This window comes from Ursus maritimus, unplaced genomic scaffold (genome assembly GCF_017311325.1).
Source record: "Ursus maritimus isolate PB19 unplaced genomic scaffold, ASM1731132v1 scaffold_20, whole genome shotgun sequence".
Taxonomy (NCBI): Eukaryota; Metazoa; Chordata; class Mammalia; order Carnivora; family Ursidae; genus Ursus; species Ursus maritimus.
This window is the reverse complement of record NW_024424453.1, coordinates 1,536,771-1,559,705: the sequence shown is the minus strand read 5'-3', so window position 1 is coordinate 1,559,705 and position 22,935 is coordinate 1,536,771. Positions and strand designations below refer to the sequence as shown.

Sequence of the window (22,935 nt, the reverse complement as noted above, 5' to 3'; positions counted from 1 at the left end):
ATTTTTTATACTTAACATATTCTTCATTTCTTATACTTACAGTTTCCTGATTTTCGTGTCTTTTCTTTGTTGCATGCTAAATTGCAAACTTACTCAACTTGTATTCTCTGAAGTGATTGGCATGGAATTTTATAAATAATAAGCTCCTATATTTGTTTGAAGATTTACTATTATACTGACTATAGCTTTTCACTTCAGCCTATATCTCCTTTTCATTTATTCAACTATATCATCTTTGAGATTATACCATATATTCTGAATCTATTAATATAATTCATTTTCTTTATATGTCTCCTTAGCTTGGGGAATGAGGTTTTTAAATGCACTAAAGATAGTCTTTGTTCTTGATGATAGTTACATTAACTCACTGATGAATTTACCTTTAAATTTGTCTACTACCTGTGGTGATATTTGATCAAAAGAATTGCAGTAACAATGGTAGTAATTGCAGTTTGCTTCCCAGAATCTGGAGTATCTCTCTTTTAAATGATCTCAAAGACCTATGTGTCTCTTCCAACAAATAGAAATATTTTGTAAATCACAAACATCTAAAATTAGTCCGTAGAATGTTTAAAAAGAGAATGTGTTCTTATTAAGTCACTTCATAAACAATTGCAATGTATTATATACTGAAATTTTAAAAAGATGGAAAGCATCAATTACAGTTAAAGGTAAACAGAGATCCTATAATAAAGTAGTTACTGGAAAATACTGCAACAAAGAAACTCTTTTCACCTAAAAATGTATTTCTGGAAGAAAAATTTAGTAATAATTTATATCATTGTAATATAATCTTGAAAAAATTCCTGTTATAAATGCCAAGAAAAATAAAAAGAGATATTAATATTTCAGTTTATTAAGGCAAAAGAAACACATGCATTTGGTATTATATCACTATGTCATCTGTCAAGTTAAACAATAAGCAATTTACTCATTAATATTACACTAACTTTTATTTAGGTAATTTATTTTTCCCCACCTTCTCAGACCTAACTAGCCTGGAGGTCTCTTTCATGGAGTTGTTAACGAAATACATGGTTCCAAAACAGTAGATTGGTATTGTTACCAATCTTCATTTTTCAAATGAGAAAAACAAAGCGTCCCTGGGTAAGTTTCAGGAAGCAGACTCTGAGACAAAGTTTAGGGTGCAAGATATGTATTAGGAATGATTCCTGAAATTGACATCTGTGAAAGGGAGAAAAAAGAAGAAAAATCGGGAAGAGAAAGACGTTCAGCTTTGATGCAGGCTGGACAGTCTCAGCAGACCTCACAGGGAGCTCTGGAGCTAAAATTGACCTGTTCAGAGTTGTCCCAGGTTGGGCTGAAGGTAAAATGACTCCATTAGCCCTGCCTCCAACAGCTAATTCATGTGGTCTTTAGGAACAGTGTGACCTTGAGAAAGGGGGATCTGCAGCTCCAAACATTCTTTAAGTGCTGACAGCCGCAAACTTTCTGCCAACAGTACTTATAATATCTGGGCAGCAGATCCTTCCTTGACAGTGTATTTGGGCAGAGCATCTGTATGCCCATCACAAGGTTACTTGACCAAGATCACAAATTACTGGAAGAACCTAGATTAAAACTAATCATATTTATATCCAAAGCCTATATTCTTAACCACTATGCTACAAATACCTTGTCTCCCTCTCCTCGCAGGTCCTGAAACCTGCCCAGTAGACTGAAAGCCTTCACTGTCAGTCTAGCTGTTGCTTCTGTTGGCATTACCATAGTGCGCCTTTCACTGTCCTCCCCTGAGCATGTCTCAGGACTGTAGAAAGATAATCATTCTCAGATTCAAGAGGCCACCCAATGGACTTCTTTGAACTTTGAGTTCAAGAGAACTGTGTGTGTGTGCGTGTCTATATACATATTAAACATTTATTAGGTAACTATTATTTTTCAGCAACTTGAAAACCCTAGTTTGCAAATAGAATGAAAAAGAATAGAATGACATTGATTCACAGAGCATTTTCATTTCATTGCTTCTTTAAATTGATCACAATTCCCTAGTTTCTAGGAAACTGAGTGTAAGTCAGACCACAGATTCTATGCTTACTGACTTCTACTCTCAGAATCATTTGTTCTCCCTGGCACCCACCAACATTGTCAGACCATTCATCTGGGCTCTCTATCTCAAATGGGGTTTCTTTCCCAGTCTTTTTACTCCACGGTAATTAAGAGTTGTTTTCTTCCTGAAGTTTTTTCCTGAAGGTGTGCTTCATCAACCATAGGACCTACTGCCTTTCCCATGGGACTCACAGGAGTTTGTGTGAATAAAATCCTGGTTGGTCATGGTGCCCCATGAGTATTGGACTTGCCAAGAGTTTTGGTGTGTTCTATTCTTAGGAACCCACTCTGAGACCATAGATACGTGGGTATGGAGAAGTGAATGTGGTAGAACATTATAATGATTACAAGACAGACATCTCTATCCTGTTGGCAATTGGTTACTTAGAAATTTCCAATTGTAATTTTAGAAATTTCAGAATGGATGAAAATATATTGTACAGGTGATGCCAGGAGAAACTGGCCTTGCTGTCTTTCACTGATACTTTCCTTCACCTTGGTGCATCTATCATCCATGGAGTCTGGCTCTTCAGCTTACAGACTCAGAACCCAAATGTTTCAATAACCCTACAGGCAGTCTCTCTTTCATGAGTGTTACTCTGCTGGCTAACACACCATTTCCCAACTAGCTTCTATTTTCTCTTCACTATTATAAACCCTATATTAAGTGAAAAATATAAATGCTCATTTTTCCAATCTTTTTATTGGTAGGGTGGACATGTTAAAGAGCTCTGACCAATGTCTGCTAAGGAATGCTGGGAAAGCTTTCAATTCCCTTTTAAAATATCCATATATTAGGGACATCTTCCCCTCCTCCTAATTCTTGCCTTGAAAACTGACATGATACCTTGAGCTGAGGTTAACTATCTTGTAATCATGAGGAGAAGGCTAAATTAATCTCTGAGATTTTGGTCCTGGCATTTGCAAGCCTGAAACTAACAGCTGCTGGCTATCTTCACTTTTCTTGTTATGAGAGAAAAATTAATTCCTATGCTGTAAGCCACTGTTGGTCTTGTATTCTGTTACTTTTGGATGAAAATATGCTTGTTATAGGCAATTGTGTATACAATCAAAATGGTACTTTATAAATTTATAATGAGAAACCTGATTATCAAACCTATGAAAATACTAGGCTATATTCTTGTAGGTAGGAAAACCCAATGAATAACTGCCTGGAAAAGATGGATTCTGAACAAATGGATTGCACGAGAAGAAAAGAGTGTCTAATGACGACAGATTTAGATAACCTGATCCACCATTGACACAGTAGGAATAGCATTGCCTATGGAATGAAACACTCCAAGTCCATTGCATGGGACTGTATTTACTCTGAACTATGTTAGGATGAGCCCTGAAAATTTTCCCACTGTGACTCTTTTTCTAACCTGACTTCAGTACTTACTGACTGCATGGCCTTGGACAGGTTCCTTTTCCTCTGCGCCTCCATTTTAATACGGTAACAGTCATATTTATTTCATAGAGTTTGTGTGAGGATTAAATGAAAGCTAAAGAATTTAGAATAGTTCCTAGAATGTAGTAAGTGCTCAATGATTTTAGATTTATTTCACGTCTAGCTAATTCTTCTTCTTGAAACTGCGTGCTTTCTCTATATATTTTAATGTATTCGGTCAAGATAAAATCAGGTCTTGTGACCTCAGATCCTTTCTGCTTTTTGAAGATGGTTTGTATACCTTTGTTCTGATTAATTATGCATTCAATATGATTAAAAATCTAATGTTTAGAGAGGAATGTTTTCTTTTTCCTCACCACTATCTTTCCATTTAAAATATGGATAAATATATTCACGTTTGAGAAAAAAATGGAAAGATTACTATTCATACACATGTGTACAGATATATTTCCTCATAAATTTTGGTATGATCCAGTGTAAACTGTGTATCATGAAGTCAAGGGGCAGAAGCTTATATTCAGGTAGTTCAGAAGTACTTCTGAGTAGAAAAGGAATTGTCGAAGCTCACTATTCAGTCTGTTGCAAAGTGCTCTCTGCCCAGCATTCTTTCCCTGCTGTCTAGTACTGCTTAGGTCTTCTAAGATTACCCTCTGTCAACTCATGAGGTTTTTGAGTGCTTTTAAAAATATCCCACAAAACTTTTAAATGAAATAATGAGGCCAGTTAAGAATTTTGAGAGGCCTTCAAATGAAAAATCCCATGAAAAGGTGTCACAAATTGAGCCAAAAGGGTTTTCAGCTGCATTGTAAAAAAACTAACAGATTACTAACCTCATGCTTCAAATTAATGAAAGCTCATTCAGAAAAATAGGTGACAATCTGCCAAGACTAAATACAGAACTAAATGCAGCCTCACTGAATGTCACAAAGGTTTCACATTTAAAAATATAAAATTTTAATTGAAGAAGACAGAATAATGCAGATAATGACGATGGCTAATGCCATCTGAGATTCCATTGGATATTAAAGGTGATGTTATTTTGTTTAATTGTAAAATTTACATGCACCTTTTAACATAAACTCTTCTATTTACTCTTCATATTAATGTCAAATGAAAATACACAGCTGATTTTTTTTTGCAATATACCAGATTTTTAAATCATTTTTAAAGCTAAAATTTAAAATCCTTTAGGGGCACCTAGGTGGCTCAGTTGGTTAAGCGTCTGCCTTAGACTCAGGTCATGATCCCAGGGTCCTGGGATCAAGCCGCATGTTAGGCTCCCTGCTCGTTGGGGAGTCTACTTCTCTCTCTCCCTCTGCCCTTACCCCTTCTTGTGCTTGCTCTCTCGTGCTCTGTCTCTCAAATAAATAAAATCTTTAAAAAAAATCTTTTAAATTCCTGAAAATCCATTTCAGTATTACACATGTGTTTCTAATAACTGCATTATTTTAAATTTAAGGTAAGGGTCATGTGGAGTCCATATCTGAGGACTGTTAACTTTGGTGAAGGATAGTGAGTGTGTATAAAGATGGTGATGATCATTATAGCAGTTTTTCCTGCAATAATACAATAGCTACCAATACTTTATCAATTTTATTGACCCAGAAAATAAACTAATTAACATGTTTTACAAAATATTTAAGTAATAATTGAAGTGATTTTTTAATCTAAATTTTCTAGATGAAATGTTGAAGCTTAATATTGTTAAATTACTGAGTGTAATTTAGGCAGTAAACTAATTTGAATTTAGATCCTGTGGTTTCCAAAATCTGTTCTTTGAACAAATAACAATATACTTTGTTATGTATATGTTATGAATGAGCAATTAAGTGCATGAGATAGGTTTTTGAAACTTTACTTTTTCATGTTAATTATAGAAATTGCAGTTAAAATTATAATTAGAAATAGTGGTTCCATTAGCTAATTTCATATTACTGAAACTTAAATATATGTTAGAAGTATCTTATATTTTCCAGAATAAAATGTATTTCATCTCACAGTTTCCTTCTCACCATTTTCTACTTCCATTCATGTTCCTCAAGACCATCTAAATATTAACTAGTGTGAAGTCCTTTCAAATACTCTGTCATTTATCCTCCTCAACCTTGAGAAGTAACTTTTATAATCTCCATGTTATAGGGATTATAAATACTTTTCAGAATTTAATTATATGTCTACATGAAAACTCCACCATAACTTCCTGTAGTGGAAATGATAGAGATGTTAGAGTTCAGGAGTCTGACCTTAGAGAGAATTTGGGAATATATGGACAGATTTTCAAGTTACCATCTCTGTCTCTCTAGCCTATGATTCATTTGCTAAACTAATTACCACAAATTATAGACTTTTCACTATGGTCATGTTCCATTTCCAAAACCAATATATGTATTGCTTAGGATAGGTAAGAGTATGCTGAAGAATCAAATAAAAGTCAAAATACCAATGGCTTAACACTTTAAATGTTTATTCTCACTGAGGCTTTATCTGTCATGTCAGGTATCTCTCCTGGGTGTCTCTCCTCTAAGCATTGACTCATGGATTTAAGCTGTTTCCATCTTTTAGCCATGCTCTTAGAAGAACATGGCTTCCAAGGCCACCATGGCAGAAGAGTGGGCCATAGGCTTGATGGGGTATTCTAAATGGTGAGAGCAGTGCATTTTTTATAGCTCTTCTGTCTGTATCACATCAGCAGTCACATAACCAACATAATCACAGGGGTGACTAGGAAATCTAGAGGAGCACATAAGAATAGTTTCTTATTGACTACCTGACTGAATTTGAAAATCTGATGGAACCCATAAAAGAGCTGTACTGTTAAGATAACTGAAACAATTTTGGATCAGAAAATCTCTGAGACTCATTCCATGACACTTCACTATATGTGTCAAAGTACACCATAATTATTAATAATAATCCGTGCCACTTAGAAGCTGCAATTACAAGCTTAACCCTTATTAAACTGTTTTTATAAAATTATGATTTTATGCTTAGAAGAGAGGGATCAAGGTGGTATATAGTAAAACAGATACTAGAAAGTCGGGGGAGCTGGGCTATAGGTCTAGATCTGTGATCTACTCTGACACATCATGTAACCTCTCCTGCATCAGTGCCCTTGTGTGTAAAACGACAAGGCCGGCTGGTGTGTCCTCTAGATGCTGTTCTAGAGCCTATGGCCTAGCTGTCCCAGAGGGCACTACAGCAATGGTTGCAGGCATAAACTCCAGTGTCAGAATTCTTTGATTTTAATCCTGGCCTAGCATTTGTTAGCAATGTGAATTAAGCAGAGCTTCTATGCACTTCAGTTTTCACATCCAGAAAATGTTGCCTCACATATCTCTTTAGAGGATTAAGTGATTTAATACATGTAAATTAATATGCTTAAAACATTATATTTAATACATTTTAGGTATTATTTTCATCTGAGAGAACCTCTGAAAGAAAACTTGGTAACTTGTCAGAAGTTACACAGCTATTTGGGAGCAAAACTGGACTGTAATTCTTGATTTTAGTTCTTTCCATTTCTACTAGGCAACACTATAAAAGTTCTAAATATTTCTATAAAATCATTGCTTCATAAATTATTTTTTCTATATAAGATACTGAAAATGAAAATATAATCATTTCTATTGTAGCAACATGTTTACAAGTTTTTCTGCAAAAATGTACTTGTAATGGGAAAAAATGTTGAAAGCTTTTGAAAAACATATTGAATACTTAGCAACAGCAGCAACTTATTTCATACCTAAAATTATTTTAAAAATGAGATTTAAAATATGAAATACCCATTCCTGTACTTGATTGCCTATTGGGCAAGTACAGAGACCAAATAACAAGATATATTTCTAATTGTGAACATTCCTTTGATTATTAAAACAATCTCAGTGTTTTAGCAATATTTATTTCACTTGGTTAACTAATTTAAGATGTTACTAATAACTAGTCATATTTTAAAATAAGAATGAGTGCAACATTTATTTTACAGAGCTTAGGGAGGAGAACATTTATTTACTGACAGCTCCGTATCACATGTTCCAATGTAGTTTTCACAGCCATACTCAGGGAAGGGTATTATTATCCTCTGGTTCAGATGAGGCAACGAGGCTCACACAGCTTGTGTGTGGCAGGTCCAGGATTTATTCAAGCCCAGATGTCAAATCTTGAGTTTATTCTGCTGAACATCAGCATCTCACTCACTGTCCAAAATAACGGGTTCAGTTGAAAAAAAAGAGGCAGTCTATGATGAATCTGAAAGAGTGTCAGGTCTGGAGTTAGAGGACCTGGGTTTGAGGCTTAGATTTTTCTCTTACTGCCTTCCAGTCTGCCTAAAATATTCCCAGAAGAGAATGATTATTCTACAAACAAGAGTATACCAATAGCTATATTTGTAAATTGTAAATGTAAGTAATGCTATTACTATCATTATTATTATTTTTATTTTAAGTAGAAATAATTTAAATATGATTTTTCCCCACACAGATCATTGACATAATAAACTTTCCTTAAGGTTATCAAAGTTATGATTAATTATTAAATTCTATAGCTTCTTTTTTATCATTAGTTTACTTAATTTCTCTGTGGCATTTGACCTTTATTTCCTTATTTATTTATTATTTAATAATAATATATTAAAGGGGGATGGGAAGGGGCAGAGGGAGGGGGTGGAGGAATGGGGTAAGTGGGTGAATTGTACCAGGAGGGCACATGATGTAGTGAACACTGGGTATTATATAAGACTGATGAATCACTGATCTCTATCTCTGAAACTAATAATGCACTATATATTAATGAATTGGCTTTAAAATTTTAAAAATGTTTCTCTTTTAGGTAGTCTCTGAGTATTATTTATTCCAACTCAGTGTGGATATGAAACCTCCCCTCCTTTCCATTATTACATTCATTGCCTTGGTTGGGATCCTCATTGATTCTTGTCGGATTTCCCACAATCGTCTTCTAAATGGCCCTGTACTACCCAAGTCTTCAAGCCACAAACAGCATCATTAATTTGGTTTGTCTTCTTAAAATATTAATCTTAAATGTAATTTGCCCCCCAAATAATCATAATATCTAAACAGCCCTCTCATAAACTAGAGTCATATTTAAAAAGTGGAACCCTATGTAGACAGACAGACTTGAGTTAGCATCTCATGCACTATTAACTAGTTGTGTGTGAACTTAAGATATTTATTTCTTTGAAGCACAGAATCTCCATCTTTAAATGGAATCATAAAAAATGTGAGAAACAGAGAAAATATATGCAAAACACGACCACAGTGTTGGGAACACAAGGGGTGTTCAATAAATGGTAATTAATATCTGTCTAACACATCCCTTCCCATCTAATCCAGTAATCTAAGCATCAGTAAAACTGAGATTTTCAGCATTTTTCAAATATGTCTAGTCCTTTATCTTTTTGTTCATGTAGTTCCTCTACCTCGAATCTCCTTTTCTACTTTGGTTCCTAAATAAATTTCTCCTCATCTTTAGAGATTACAGATCATGTGTGTGTGTGACAGAGAGAGGGGATCATCCTGTGACATTTAGGCAGCATGTGTTTTGCTCTTACTATATAGATCTTTGTCACTTGAATAAGTCACTTGGGTAAGGAGGTACTCTGCCTCATCTCTCCAGCACCTGGATTACTTATATATTCAGTAAATATTTGCTAAATGAATGCAATATAATCTTTCTAAAAATGCCTACATAATAGAATTTTGTCCAAATTTAATTGTAACTCATTTTTTCTTATAGTCTTTTTTCAAAATCTAGTTTTTTACCTCTATTTTCTGCTGTTTCAAGAATATTTCCCCAAACGTTTTACCACATTAGAAAGTTCCTCAAAAATATTACCACAAGTGTAAGAGAGAGTTTTTATTTATTTTTAAATAGCAAAATGGCAGGGAAAAGTAGAAAATAGTTACATCAAATGTTCAAAAGCAATTATTTATCTTATAGGGTAAAGTTTTATAGTAGAAATAATACAGGTTTTGAAGATGATCTGCTTAGGGCTTTTCTTGTAATAGATTTGTGACTCTCAGTAAACTTATGAAACTTCTTTATTTCAATGTTACTTGAATGGGATTAAATACCTATGTCTGAGATAAGCATGAAGATTAAATGCAAAGTAAATATGTAAAATTACTAAACAGTAGTTGGAATAGGGTAGGCATTCAATAATTGTCAATTCCCATCCATATCCTCACCACTTCTACTTAAATGGAAACATTTCCTTCAGACTTATAAAAGATTTATATAAAATTTCAAATAAATAGGCAAAGAATAAGAAGAGATAATTTCAAGAAAACACATTAATTAATAAATATAAATATATAAAATCAATTTTCTGTAAAAACTAAAAATATAAATTAAAATAACCTTGAGAGTGCATTTTATATTCATTAAAGTAGCAATTTTTAAACATATAACAACTAATTCTAGAATGGTTTTAGTAAACCTGGTGTTCTAATTTATTACCATTAACACTACAAATGTGTATCACCCTTTCATAAAGTTCATTATACTTACATGTAATAAGACCTATAACAATGGCATTTAGCTGGATATATTTCTACTACTTTATTCTCATTAAATAATTTAAAAGAAATTGAAAGCTATAAACACTAAGCTATTCATTGTGGCATTACCAGAACTGGAAAAACCCGATGAAAGCAGCCAGAATGTTAGAATGATTAAACGCATAATAGTGCCATGACTTGATATATGGAAATATTACTTGAGCATTAAAAGCAAAACACAAATATATAGTCCAGCACTGTTTAAATAAAATATGTGAACTACACTTGTACTTTTAATTTTTCTAGTAGCCACATTATAAAGGTAAAATGAAAGTTAAAATTAATATTAGTAATATATTTTATTTAACCAAAATATCCAGAATATTATTTCAACCTGTAATCAATATAAAAGCCTCATCAGCGATAATTTTTCCATTCTTTGATACTAAATCTTTGAAATCTTTTGCAAATTTTACATTTACAACATATTTCAATTTGGACTAACCACTTTTCTAATCTACCATTTTGGACAGAGCAGATTGTGGGCAGATATTCAAGACAAATAGAAATATTCTTGACAGCATATACACTATTATTTCAGCTCCTAAGATGAAGCTCATTTATGTTTTTGTATGCAAAAGTGTAAAAAGAGTTAGGTGAGATTAGGGCTTTTTTTACATGAATTTAAATATTCTCATACTTTTATTGTTTTTCTTTTAATAAAAAAGTCTTAAGCCTTCAGACCAGCGCTTAATTTGCAAATTACAGATACTCTGACTATATACCTTCATAGAAAATGATGGTGAGCTTCAATTTGTAATATGTTCACATTTTAACCCTGTGTCTGTGGAATTAATAAGTCTTTCCAATTCAGAGCTGTTTGGTATGCAAAATAGTCTGAACATTTTCATAGAGAGTAACAAATAAATGACCTTTCTGGATTAAGTCAGTCTGGCAGCCTACTATTTTTCACAGTTCCAACAGTCTATATTTGGTTGATCCTGTGTTAGTAAAATAAGAAAATGTATTTAGAACCTTATTAATAAGAAAAAATATCTAGCATTGTGCCTTGCATGTATTGAACACAAAAAACATACATATTGAATTTAATTGATTTAATGTTTCTGTCAATTGAATTATAGATGGATTTGTTGAAACTTTTCCTTGGTAGGATTTCCTTTTTCTTCATCTATTCCACTATGATGCCTCAGAAGGAAAGAAAGCCAGAGACATGCACAACAAAAGTCTTAGAACTTTTGATAGATTTGGAAGTGAACAGAGTTCTTTCATGTAGCCATTTTCTACCCAAACATTTCTAAATGAGTGAGATATGTCAAGATTTTTGCCTTTCATTTTTTTACAACCTTATTAAAGTATAATTGACATGTAGGAAGATGTTCATATTTAATGTATATAACTCAGTGTGTTTAGGCATAAATGTACTTCCATGAAGCTATCACCACATCAAGGCCATGGACATATCCGCCCTCCCAAACTTCCTCCTATCCCCTTTATTATTTTTATTATTTGTGCATGCATGTGTGTGTGTGTGTGTGTGTGTGTGTGGTAGGAATACAACCTAACTTCTACCCTCTCTTCAACAAAAAAATACAGTTTTGTCAGTTTTAGGCACTATACCATATAGTAGATCTCCAAAATTTATTTCTCTTGAATAACTGAAACACTGTGCCCTTTGACAGTCATCTCCTCATTTTCTCCTCCCATGGCCACCCCTAGTAACCACTTTCTACTCTCAGTTTCTGAGTTTGACTACCCTAGACATCACAAATAAGTGATATCATACAGTACTTGTATTTTGTGTGTGGCTTATTTCACTTACTATGATGTCCTACAGGTCCATCCACATTGTTGCAAATGGCAGATGTCTTTTTATAGGACTGGATGATATTCCATATAAATATATAGCCATATAGATATATATCCATGTAAATATATAAATTTAAATCCATATAAATATAAATATCTATAAATACATATATATCAATTAAAATATGCATCAAAGATTACATTTTCTTTTTCCTCCATCCATGGACAGTTAAGTTGTTTCCATATCTGGGCTCTTGTGAATAATGCTGCATTGAACATGGAAGTGCTCTTCAAGATTATCTTGAATCTCTTCAGGATTCTGATTTCAGTTCTTTTGGATAAATACCCAAAAGTGGAATTGTTGGATCATATGGTAGTTATATTTTTAACTATTTTTAAATAGAACTACTTATATTTATATTTATGTTTATAAACTTCTGTACCATTTTTCCGTAATGGCTGCAATGATTTACATTCCCACCATCAGTATACCAGCGGCCTCACCAACACTTATCTTTTTTTTCTTCTTCTTTTTTTTCTTTTTAATAATGGCCATTCTAAAAGGTGTGAGATGATATCTCATTGTGGTTTCAAATTGCATTTCTCTGATGATTAGTGACATTGAAATTCTTTTCCTACACTTGTTGGCCATTTGCATGTCTTTTTTGGTGGCATGTTTATTCAGATTCTTTACCCATTTTTCAATTGGGTTATTTGGGGTTTTTTCCAGAGATGTATGTTTTTTTATATATTTTAGATATTAACCTACTATAAGGTAATATGGTTTGCAAATGTGTTTTCCCATTATGTAGGTTGCCTTTTATTTTGTTGATAGTTTCCTTTGCTGTGCAGAAATTTTTTAGTTTGGTATACTCACACTTTATTTTTGCTTTTGTTGATGTGATTTAGTATTATATCCAAAAAAAAATTTATTGCCAAGACCAAAGTCAAGGGGCTGTTTCTCTGTTTTCTTCTAAAAGTTTTACTGTGTCAGGCCTTACATTTAAGTCTTTACTCCATTGAAGTTATTTTTTGTATATGGTAGTTATGGGCCCACTTTCATTCTTTCGCATGTTGATGTCTAGTTTTCCCAACACCATTTATTGAAGAGATTATATTTTCCTATTTTGTATTCATGGAGCTCTTGTAAAAAATCAATTGGCTATCTATTTGTGGTTTTTTTCTGAGATCTCTTATTTTGTTCCATAGGTCTATATGTCTGTTTTTATGCCAGTGCAAATCTGTTTGGATTACTATAGTTTTGTAATATAATCTGAAATCAAGAAATGTGATGTGTCTAGCTGTGTTCTTTCTCAAGATTGCTTTGGATATGCAGGGTCTTTTGTGGTTCCATATGAATTTTGAGATTTTTTTCTATTTCTCTGATAAATGCCATTGGAATTTTGATAGGGATTGAATAATCTGTAGATCACTTTCAGTAGTATGGACATTGTAGCAATATTAATTTTTTCAGTCCATGAACATGAGATGTCTTTCCATTTATTTGTGTCTTCTTCAGATTCTTTCATCAATGGTTTATAGTTTTCAATGTACAGATATCTCACTTCCTGTTAAATTTATTATTAAATATTTCATTCTTTTTGATGCTATTATAAATGGGGTTGTTTTCTTAATTTATTTTTTGAATATTTGTTGTCAGTGCAAAGAAGTGTGACTGATTTTTGTATGCTGATTTTGTATCCTACAAATTTATGGAACTTGTTTATTAGTTCTAACAGTTTTCTAGAGGAGTCTTTAAGGTTTTCTATATATATAAAACCATGTCATCTGCAAACTGATATTTTTGCATCTTAATTTCCAAATTAGATAACTTTTATATCTTTTTCTTGTCTAATTGCTTTGCCTAGGACTTTTGAGTACTATGCTGAATAGGAGTGGCAAGAGTGGCTATCCTTATTTTGTTCATGATCTTAGAAGAAAAGCATTTGCTTTTCCCTGTTGAGTATGATGTTAGCTATGGACTTTTAGTATATGGCCTTCACTGTGTTGAGTTATATCCTTTCTATACCAAACTTGCTGAGAGTTTTTATCAAGAACATATGTTGAATTTTGTCATATGTTCTGCATCTATTGAGATGACCATATGATTTTTATCCTTCATTTTATTAATGCACTGTACCACATTTATTGATTTACAAATGATGAATCATCCTTGCATCTCAGGGATAAATCTGACTTTATCAAGGTATATTATCTTGTTAATGTGCTGATGATTTCAACTTGCTAGCATTTTGTTGAGGATTTTTGGATATTTATCAGTAATATTATCTTGTAATATTTTTTCTTTCCTTTCCTTTTTTTTTTTTTTTTTCTCTTTTCTTTTCTTTTCTTTCTTTTCCTTGACTGGTTTTGGTATCAGGATAATGCTGGTCTTATAAAATGAGTTTGGGAGTGTTCTCTCCTTGCCCTCCTGTTGCAAACTACCCCAGATAATGGAGGCATTCAGTTTTCCTCCATTTGCTGGGTGAGAAGACAGGATTGGTGTGTGCATGTGTGGTAAGAACACAGTATAGCTTCTACCCTCTTTTAAGTATTAACTACAATATTATTAGTTATAGGCACTATGCTATATAGTAGAATCGTGCCTCTGCTCAGTGTACCACAAGGCTGGGGAACCCAGGCACTTAGCATTCACTTTTCTCTGTGGGAGAAATCACTGGTCAGGGGGTTCTCTCTTGCCACTGAGCTGTGCCACATTGAGGGAGGGGTGACACAGATGAAATGAAACTTTTTTTCTTATCTTCTACCTCCATCTTGGATGTTTGCTCTAATGAAGTGCTTGAATCTCTCAACTGGACTCCTGGACTCCCATAAACTTATTCTTGTCTGTGGGTAGCTATTCAAATCAGTGTTTCTGTTGGGAGTTGAAGGTTAAAAACCTCCTATTCCACTATCTTGCTGACACCACTCTGAGCCTTTCTATGTCTTTCATGTTATATTAATGATTATTTATCTTTAAAAATATTTATTTAAACTGCAGTATGATTCTTACTCTGTTGGAATTACATTTCCAAATAATTAAACATTTTTTTTTCCAAACCAGTTTCAAGATGCTTGAAGATAGGACCATTGTATATTATTTCTTACAATGCCGAATAACCTTAGATGGTGCTATGCTTAATAAAATCTTCAAAATGTGTTAAAACTGTTTCAATTTATAAACACTAAAGTAAATGTAGATAAAATTAAAAAACGTAAGCATGAGGATTAAATTTATGTTTTCTTTCTAGATAATAATGGTATAGTGAATAATTATGCATTTCATTAAAGAGGAAAAAAGTGATAGGAGTGAAATGGTGGAGATGATGCAATGGTGTGTTCTTTGAAAATGTTGATAAAATTAAACAAAAGCTTTTTTTTTTTTTAGTTTTTCTTTATAACTCTCTGTGCAGAAAAATCTTTTTATCACAGCACCTGATTATCAAATGAAGTATGCCTTCAGACCAGGTCTGATCAATTATGAATGATACTGGATCCCCTTTCCATCAGCCTGCTACAATGATTCAGATCTTTTCAGTCTCTGTTTTATTACTTTTTCCTCTACTACCCTACTTTTCACCACCACTATGTTGGGTCATTGTTCAAAAGAATGATCACAACTGAAGTTATCTAATCTAAAGCAGATTTAGGCTGTAAATAAGAGTCTGCTACAATTTGTAAACACTCCTTGGTTCCAGAAATCCATTCTTCATTTGCAAATCCCCACAGCTAAGGCTGTACAGTCTATCATCATCTATAGTGTGCAAAGCCAGAATGCGATTACACGTATTTTATAAAATGGAAACTGCTGACAACCAACCCGCTAGCTTTCCTACAAAAAGCATATTAGTATGATACACATATAGCACCATAATGTATAGTTATGTATCTAGTAATTAATTTCTTAATGACTCACTAAATATTTATGATCTTTTTTTCTTATGACAAAATCTTCAGTTTCCCCAAGAGCTATCCTAATTTAGGCAGATATTTAAATAGAATCACTTCATTGTGCTTGTTTTTCAGTTGTCTTGGGAACAATGTAATAACACTAGTAGAATGTTTTCTTCAGATATGAAAAAGAAAACATTTTGAAGATGTGTAAGCTGTTTAAAGATCAAATTTGGAGGACAATATAAACGATTGCGAGTAATATATCAGTGCACTAGGTGATAGAAAGGTAGACAAATACGTAGATATATAGATATGTAGATAGGTATTTTTATGCTGGTGAATTTCATTATTGTGAATTTACTGGGTTTCTATTGAATTGTTTTAATTGCTGAAACAAATTTTCATATTGAAATGTATTGATTATTATATGCTTTGCAATAGTAGCAGAATTTTAAAAGAAGTCCCTAAATACCTGAGGCAATGAAGCATCTATTCTAAAAGATCTCTTAGCGTAAAGTTTTGCTAGTGCACGACCTGGATAACTTTGCTGAATTGCCTTGCTTGGATCAGTATTAATGATGTTTCAGTTTTGTTCTCAGAATATCAAGTGTTATGCCTTAATATAAATGGCAATTCTTTATAGAAAATGATAAGGGGGCAGAAAATATGCCAGCTGTACTTCTTCTGAGTCCTGTGGTTTCAGATCTTTGCCTTCAGAGTTATCCCCTTTGATTGAGAACATGATTGCAAAATCTGATTTTGGCCTGATCTTATAGCTTTGTTCTTTGGTTTCCTTCAGAACTGTGATCTGTAAATTCTCAGAGGATACTGAAGCTTCCTGAATATGCCCACTTCTCAAGACATAAGGTAATTCAAAAACTTATAATTTATAAACTAAAAAATGTCAAAATATATGGGTTTGGTCCTAAGTCATCCCTTCTTTCCTGTCAACTTTACTCCTCTAGGTGATCTATCCAGTCCCACAATTTCTAATGTCACCAATGCAAACACTCTCCAGTCTTTATCTCTTGTCCTGTCTTCAAATCTATATATAGGAGTGTTTATTTGATTCCTCCACTTGGGTCTCAAAGCATAATTTCCTCTCATCTTCCTGTCGTCCTCCCATCTTCCTCCTCCAGTCTTTCTCGTATCAATAAATAGCATCACATCCACTCTGTTGATTAAACTAACCTAGAAATTATCATTAATTGTCTTTCTCTCAGCTCCCATACCATACTCATCAGCAAATCCTGTTGTTTCTTTCCAAAATACATCTCATTTGCATTGCTACTACCCTACTCCAAGAAATCTTTGCTCATCTGGGCTAATGCAATAGTCCATTTAATGGTTTGTCTGGTTCTACTTTTGCTCCCTAATTAGCCATTCTCCACACAGCAGACAGTGTGATCTTTTAAAATTCATGGCACCCTTCTGCTCAGAATCCTCCAATGGCTTCTCATTGCACTTAGAATAAAATCCAAACTCCATACAAGTCTCTACATGTTATGGTCACTGCCTCTCTCTCTCCAGTCTTACTGCTATCTCTCGCTTCTCCTCATTGGCTTTGCTCTAACCACACTAGGGTGCTCTAAGTTCCAGGAAAACACTCACTTATTTCCACTCTTGAAGCTTTGCATCTGCTTTTCCCTTTGCTTGGAGCTCTCTGCCCTCTGACTTTCATGCTGGGCTGGCTGTTTTCTTTCACGTCTCAACCCAAATATCATCTTCTCAGAGAGACCTTCTGGAAATCAATCTAAAGAACTACCTCAGTTCCTCGGTTTCATCCACTGTTTTATTTTGTGCATAGCAGTCATCATCACCTGAATTTATCTTACTTGTATATTAAATTTTTCTCCTCTATTTGGAACTGTGACCTTTCTATACTTTTATTGCTATTCATATTCTGCATGGCTTATATATTTCTTTCTTTCTGGTACAAACAGATTGGCCTGGTCTTAGTTTGCTGCAAAACATTTCAATTTTAAATTTATATTCTGTAAGACAACTAATAAGATAATTATTTTTATTTTTATTTTATTTATTTATTTATTTATTTTTAAAGATTTTATTTATTTATTCGACAGAGATAGAGACAGCCAGCGAGAGAGGGAACACAAGCAGGGGGAGTGGGAGAGGAAGAAGCAGGCTCACAGTGGAGGAGCCTGATGTGGGGCTCGATCCCGTAATGCCGGGATCACGCCCTGAGCCGAAGGCAGACACCCAACCGCTGTGCCACCCAGGCGCCCCTAGATAATTATTTTTAAATAACTTTCTCTATATGTTCATGGTTCCTGGATCTCTCCTCTCTCATCTGCAAACTGGTCTCATGGTCATGATCTCATGCTGTTTGGAAAAGAACTTAACTTTCATAATTCTTAAAATCCCAAATTGGCCAAAATTGCCCATGTGCCTCGAAATGCAGCATGTGTTCTTAAATTTAGGAGAGTTGATGATATGAATAAATAGCTTCTTTCTCTGGATCCACATTATTGTCCTCCTAATGGATAATGCTCAATGATAACCTGATTTTAAAGTGGGAATATCTGCTATTTTCAAAATGCTGGAATTATTCTATTTCATAATTCAAGGAAGAAATTGATACTAAAGATTACTTCAAAATTATAAATGTATATCATCAAAAAATCATATTAGGAAATTAATTTCATTTCTGTAAGGTTCAAATGTAATCAAATAGTCTCATTAATCATACCCATATGTAGTGGAAAGAACATTAAATTTGACCTGTGTTTGTAACTTGCCTCTTCCAGGGAGAGTATATTCGGTCACTTCTCCTAAATGTACTTCTTTGGTTAATGACATGAGTGTAGTAACACCTGACTATGCAGTAGTGTTTTTTGTAAAGAAATGCAAAGAATTATTACTATTATCATCATTGTCATCTTCATCATCACCTATTTACATCATTATGATTATTATCAAATTTAATGGAGTCTGTGAAAGATTTCAGAACTTCCACATACACAAACAGAAATAAATATGAACCCACTATTTATGGGATAAAAGACAAAATTTAGAATTAATATACAATCAAATAAAAACATAATTTTGGCTATTTTTTATCTTTTCTATAGTTGTACCTGTCCAAATTTCTAAATTGCTGTATGGACAAATAAAAGAAGATACAGAAAGTATAAACTGGAAAATGCAAATGTTTAATTCAAGTGAAAGAAATTACTAGGTGCTTCTCAGCTGTTTCATGTCCACGTTGAAATCACAGAAAAGGCTTTGGGCAATCACGAATAAATTGATGCTACATTTATGTGCAAATTTAACCCCCACATTATGTTCTATGTGATGTGGTTACATCGGTTATAGAAACTGACAGAGAAATTACATTTGCTACAGTTCTCATAAAAGAGTGACACAAAATAAATTCTAATATAACATAAAAATTAGTTTTGTTACACAAAATTTTATGCCCTTTATGTCATCTATGCTGGACAATGATAATCTAATGGAAAATTAGATTAATTAAATAATCCAGAAATTCTTTAATTAAATACACAAATTCAAGTATTCTTGACAGATTGAATAATCAGCATTGTTGAAGGCAAACTTCCATATCTAAGAAGCAAAACAAAGGAAAAAGAATGCACATCTGGGCAAATAAATCTGTCTGAATCCTTTATCATTCTTTATCAGTTTAGTTTTTGCATGGTATCTTTTCTGAGTTTTGCGTTGGTTTTATGTGTTTTGTATAACCACAAGAAACACATAACATGCTAAAATACAAATAACTGAGCTTGAATAGTCTATGAATAGTCTAATCATTCATTTACCCATCCATCCATTGAGGAAACAAAGATTATCTGAGTATCTATTTTTAATTGGCATTGTAAATACAAAACTAAATGTTGCCGCTTGGCTAGCTTAAAAATGATGATTAAAATCTGGTATGATAAGTGCTGCTAAACACACACACAGACGCTCAGCATATATAGCGTTGGACAAAGAAAAGTATAATTTCAAATTTGCAACATAGACAAGGAAGGCTTTACAGAGGAAGAATCACTTGAACTAGGTTTTGAAGCCTAGCAAGGATTTTTAAGTGCTTAAGACTGAATTGTTTACTTCAGGAGAGAGAAAAAATCATGTGCAATGGCAGAGAGGAGTAGCATATAGCGTGAGTTGAATGAGGTGGGGCCAGATATATGATAAAGACAAAGAAACTAAATCATAGAACACTTTGTAATTTCATCAAAGGAATTTGGAGTTTAGACTATGGCTAATATTATACGTCTGCTGCTAATATAGCATTTGAATAACAAAATATGATTTTCGGTTTTGAAAATTCCTGTTAAGAGCAGTGAGTCTAATGAATAGAAAGCGTGTAGAGGCAAAGACATGAAGTAGGAGGTGACCACATAGTTTTGTAAGACATAATGAGGACCTAACTTAAGCCAATGAAGTGAAAATAAGAAAATGTGGTGAAACAGTTGGCAGACCGCTTGGAGTCAGTGCTGCAGGCCGGTGTCTTGCCTCCCAGGACTCTTCCCAGCTGTCTGTCCAACTCGCCCGTGATGCTGGTAGACCTCAGCAAATGGTCCCGGCCCTTGCGCCTGCAGAAAGTGGACGAGAAGCCGCAGCATCTGCGGCAGGTCCGATACAACAAGGCGGAGGTAGTCAAGCTGGGCAAATTGCTGACACCCACCTAGAAGTAGCCCACCAGTGTTGCATGGCATGTCCTTGATCTGGGTGAACTCTACACTTGGTCATGACAGATCTGGAAGTGCCCAGCAGGAAGGACCCCAAATGCAGGGAATGGTACCCTTTTCTGGTGGTCAAAATGAAGGTCAATGACATCAGTAGTGGTATGGTCCTCTCCCACTAAGTCGACTTGCGCCTCCTGTGGGGATGGCCTTCACTGCTACATCTGGCTGGTTTAAGAGCAGAATGGGTCACTGAAGTGTGACAAGCCCATTCCCAGCAACCGACCTGGAGACCACTGTGGCAAATTCAAAGAGGCATCTTTCCACAAAAAGCATGAGCCTGGGCTGCCGATGGCCAGCATGTGTTACCAGGCTGAATGGGATGGCTATGTGCCCAAACTCTAGGAGCAGCTGTCTGAGAAGTCGGGGAATGCTAGGACACAGAAACCATCCCGGAGGTCTCTAGCTGTGGTTTCAAGTTCAGTGATGCATGTAGATTTCTCTGCTTCCCAGTTCCCATTCTCACGGGGGAGGCCTGAGCAAGCAGGTAGTGGTTTAGGGTGAGTTTTCCTTCTGCCTGTCCTTTATAATTCTAGAGGGTCACACCCAGGTTTATGTTTTGACCAAATTTGAATTCCATTTGGGGGGATGTTTTGGTACTAGGATGGGGTCATCAAATTGTGAAAAGAATAGCAACCCAGAATTTAAAGAAGAAAAAGTGCAGGTAAAAAACCAGGTCTACGGTAATAGAGCAGAGCGTCAACGAATCTTTAAGAGAGGGTTAAAAAGTGAGAGAGAGAGAGAGAGAGAGAGAGAGAGATTCATTGCCTCAGCTTTTGTGAGCCTGAGTCCAGAATTGTGCACGAAGGCACTTCTGGGCATGTTTTCACAGCCATGTCTCTCACCACGACAGCCAGAGGCTGCCATGTCCACTAGACCCCAGTGTATTACACCTCGGACTTGTTACTGGGATCAGTGTCCCACTCCAGCTCCTTTAAAGAGCAGTACTGTAAAAAGCAATAGGGAGAGTCACTTTGTGGTTAAGGCCTGGCTATCTCCCTGAGCTGCAGGACTGGGTGAGAGGCTCTCAGAAATCCCTGCTGCACCTGTTAAACTGGTTACTCTTCGTCTCTGTGAGAAACTGATCTGGAGTTGTGGAATGTTGTGTTACTTCTGCTGTTTGCTTATAGCTGAATAAAAATTTAAAAAAACATTGTGTGGGTGAAAAAAAAAAGAAAGAAAGAAAACATGAAAAAATTGGTAGGGATATAATAATCTATTGCATGTGAGGTCAGGAAGGAAGAACTGCCAGATGGCTCTATGATTTCAGTTTTGAATAAGAAAACTGTGTAATTTTTTTATCCAAATCAGAAAACTTAGGAAAATGAAAGAGGGTTCTAAAATAATCAAACTTTTATAATGTTGACATTTAAATCTTAATAAATTTGTTGCTTTTATATTAGTGAATACCTATTTTGATTCAAAACTTTTTAAAAATAATTTGTAGAAGTAAAAATGTGTACCTGTGTATATCAAAGCAAAACAAAACATTGAAAAATTACGTAAGTAGAATTACTATCTTTGGTTTACATTTATATACTTTAATCAGTTTCTAAGCGGTATCTGTCTCTCAAACTGTCACTATAGAATGTATTTTTTAATGAATCCAGATAATTTTTTAAATAAAATTGCTTGCAGCATTTTTCAAAGTTGTATTTTATAGTTAATAAATTTTAAGTAGTTGACTGTTTCTATTGTTAAAATTCTGTAGGCCGGAAATATTTTTAATTGAGAAAAATCTTCCGTATTTTTCCTAAGGTACATGTAAACTCAGAGTTAACTCTGCTAAATAAAAGATCTTCATTCCATGTCTTTTATTGAAATACATAAAAATTTTAGCTCAACTATTTTTACCAGCACTGTTTTTTCTCTTTATTCAAAGTAACTTTTTCAACAAGTATTTTTATATAACAAAATTGATCAAATAAGATGTCTCTATGATTCCTTTCAATATCTCATCAACCTTAGATGCTGCAGTAAACAAAGGCTGTCTCAATCTCATTCTGTCCTGTTACAGAGTATTAATTTATTCAGTTAAGAAAAGAATCTTTGAAAGTTTTTCTCGGGATGTAGCTCAAGTGTGGATTTTCAGAAATAAATTATTGTATCCTGTTTGAGCTCTCGTCATCTGATTTTCTAGATTTTTTTGTTTCTGTAGGAAAAAAAATTTATTCCTTTTATTTCCATGTTTTGTTTCAATTTTCTGAAAGTGTTAAATTTGACATTCTTTAAAAAGATTTCCAACAAAAGAGTGAAATTAACCAAAATTTAGAAAACTCTTCTACAACAGTTCAAAACTACTGTAGAACACCTAGATTGGTTTACAAGATTGCTTTAAAGGCTAAAACATTTATATAAATTTATTGATGGTGGGAAACAAAGAGAAAGTGTCAAAGCCTCTGTGTAAGTGGCTTTGTGTATGTGCAGAAGCTGTAGCTTATGGCTTGGCATATTAGACTGGCACTATACTACAATTGCTTGGAGATAATTATTA

The 22,935-nt window shown here is 34.1% G+C and overlaps 1 pseudogene; it reads left to right on the top strand.

The window, feature by feature from the left end:
- Positions 1–20,212: 20,212 nt before the first annotated feature.
- On the top strand, positions 20,213–20,953 carry LOC103664428 (annotated as a pseudogene).
- The last annotated feature ends 1,982 nt before the right edge of the window (positions 20,954–22,935 follow it).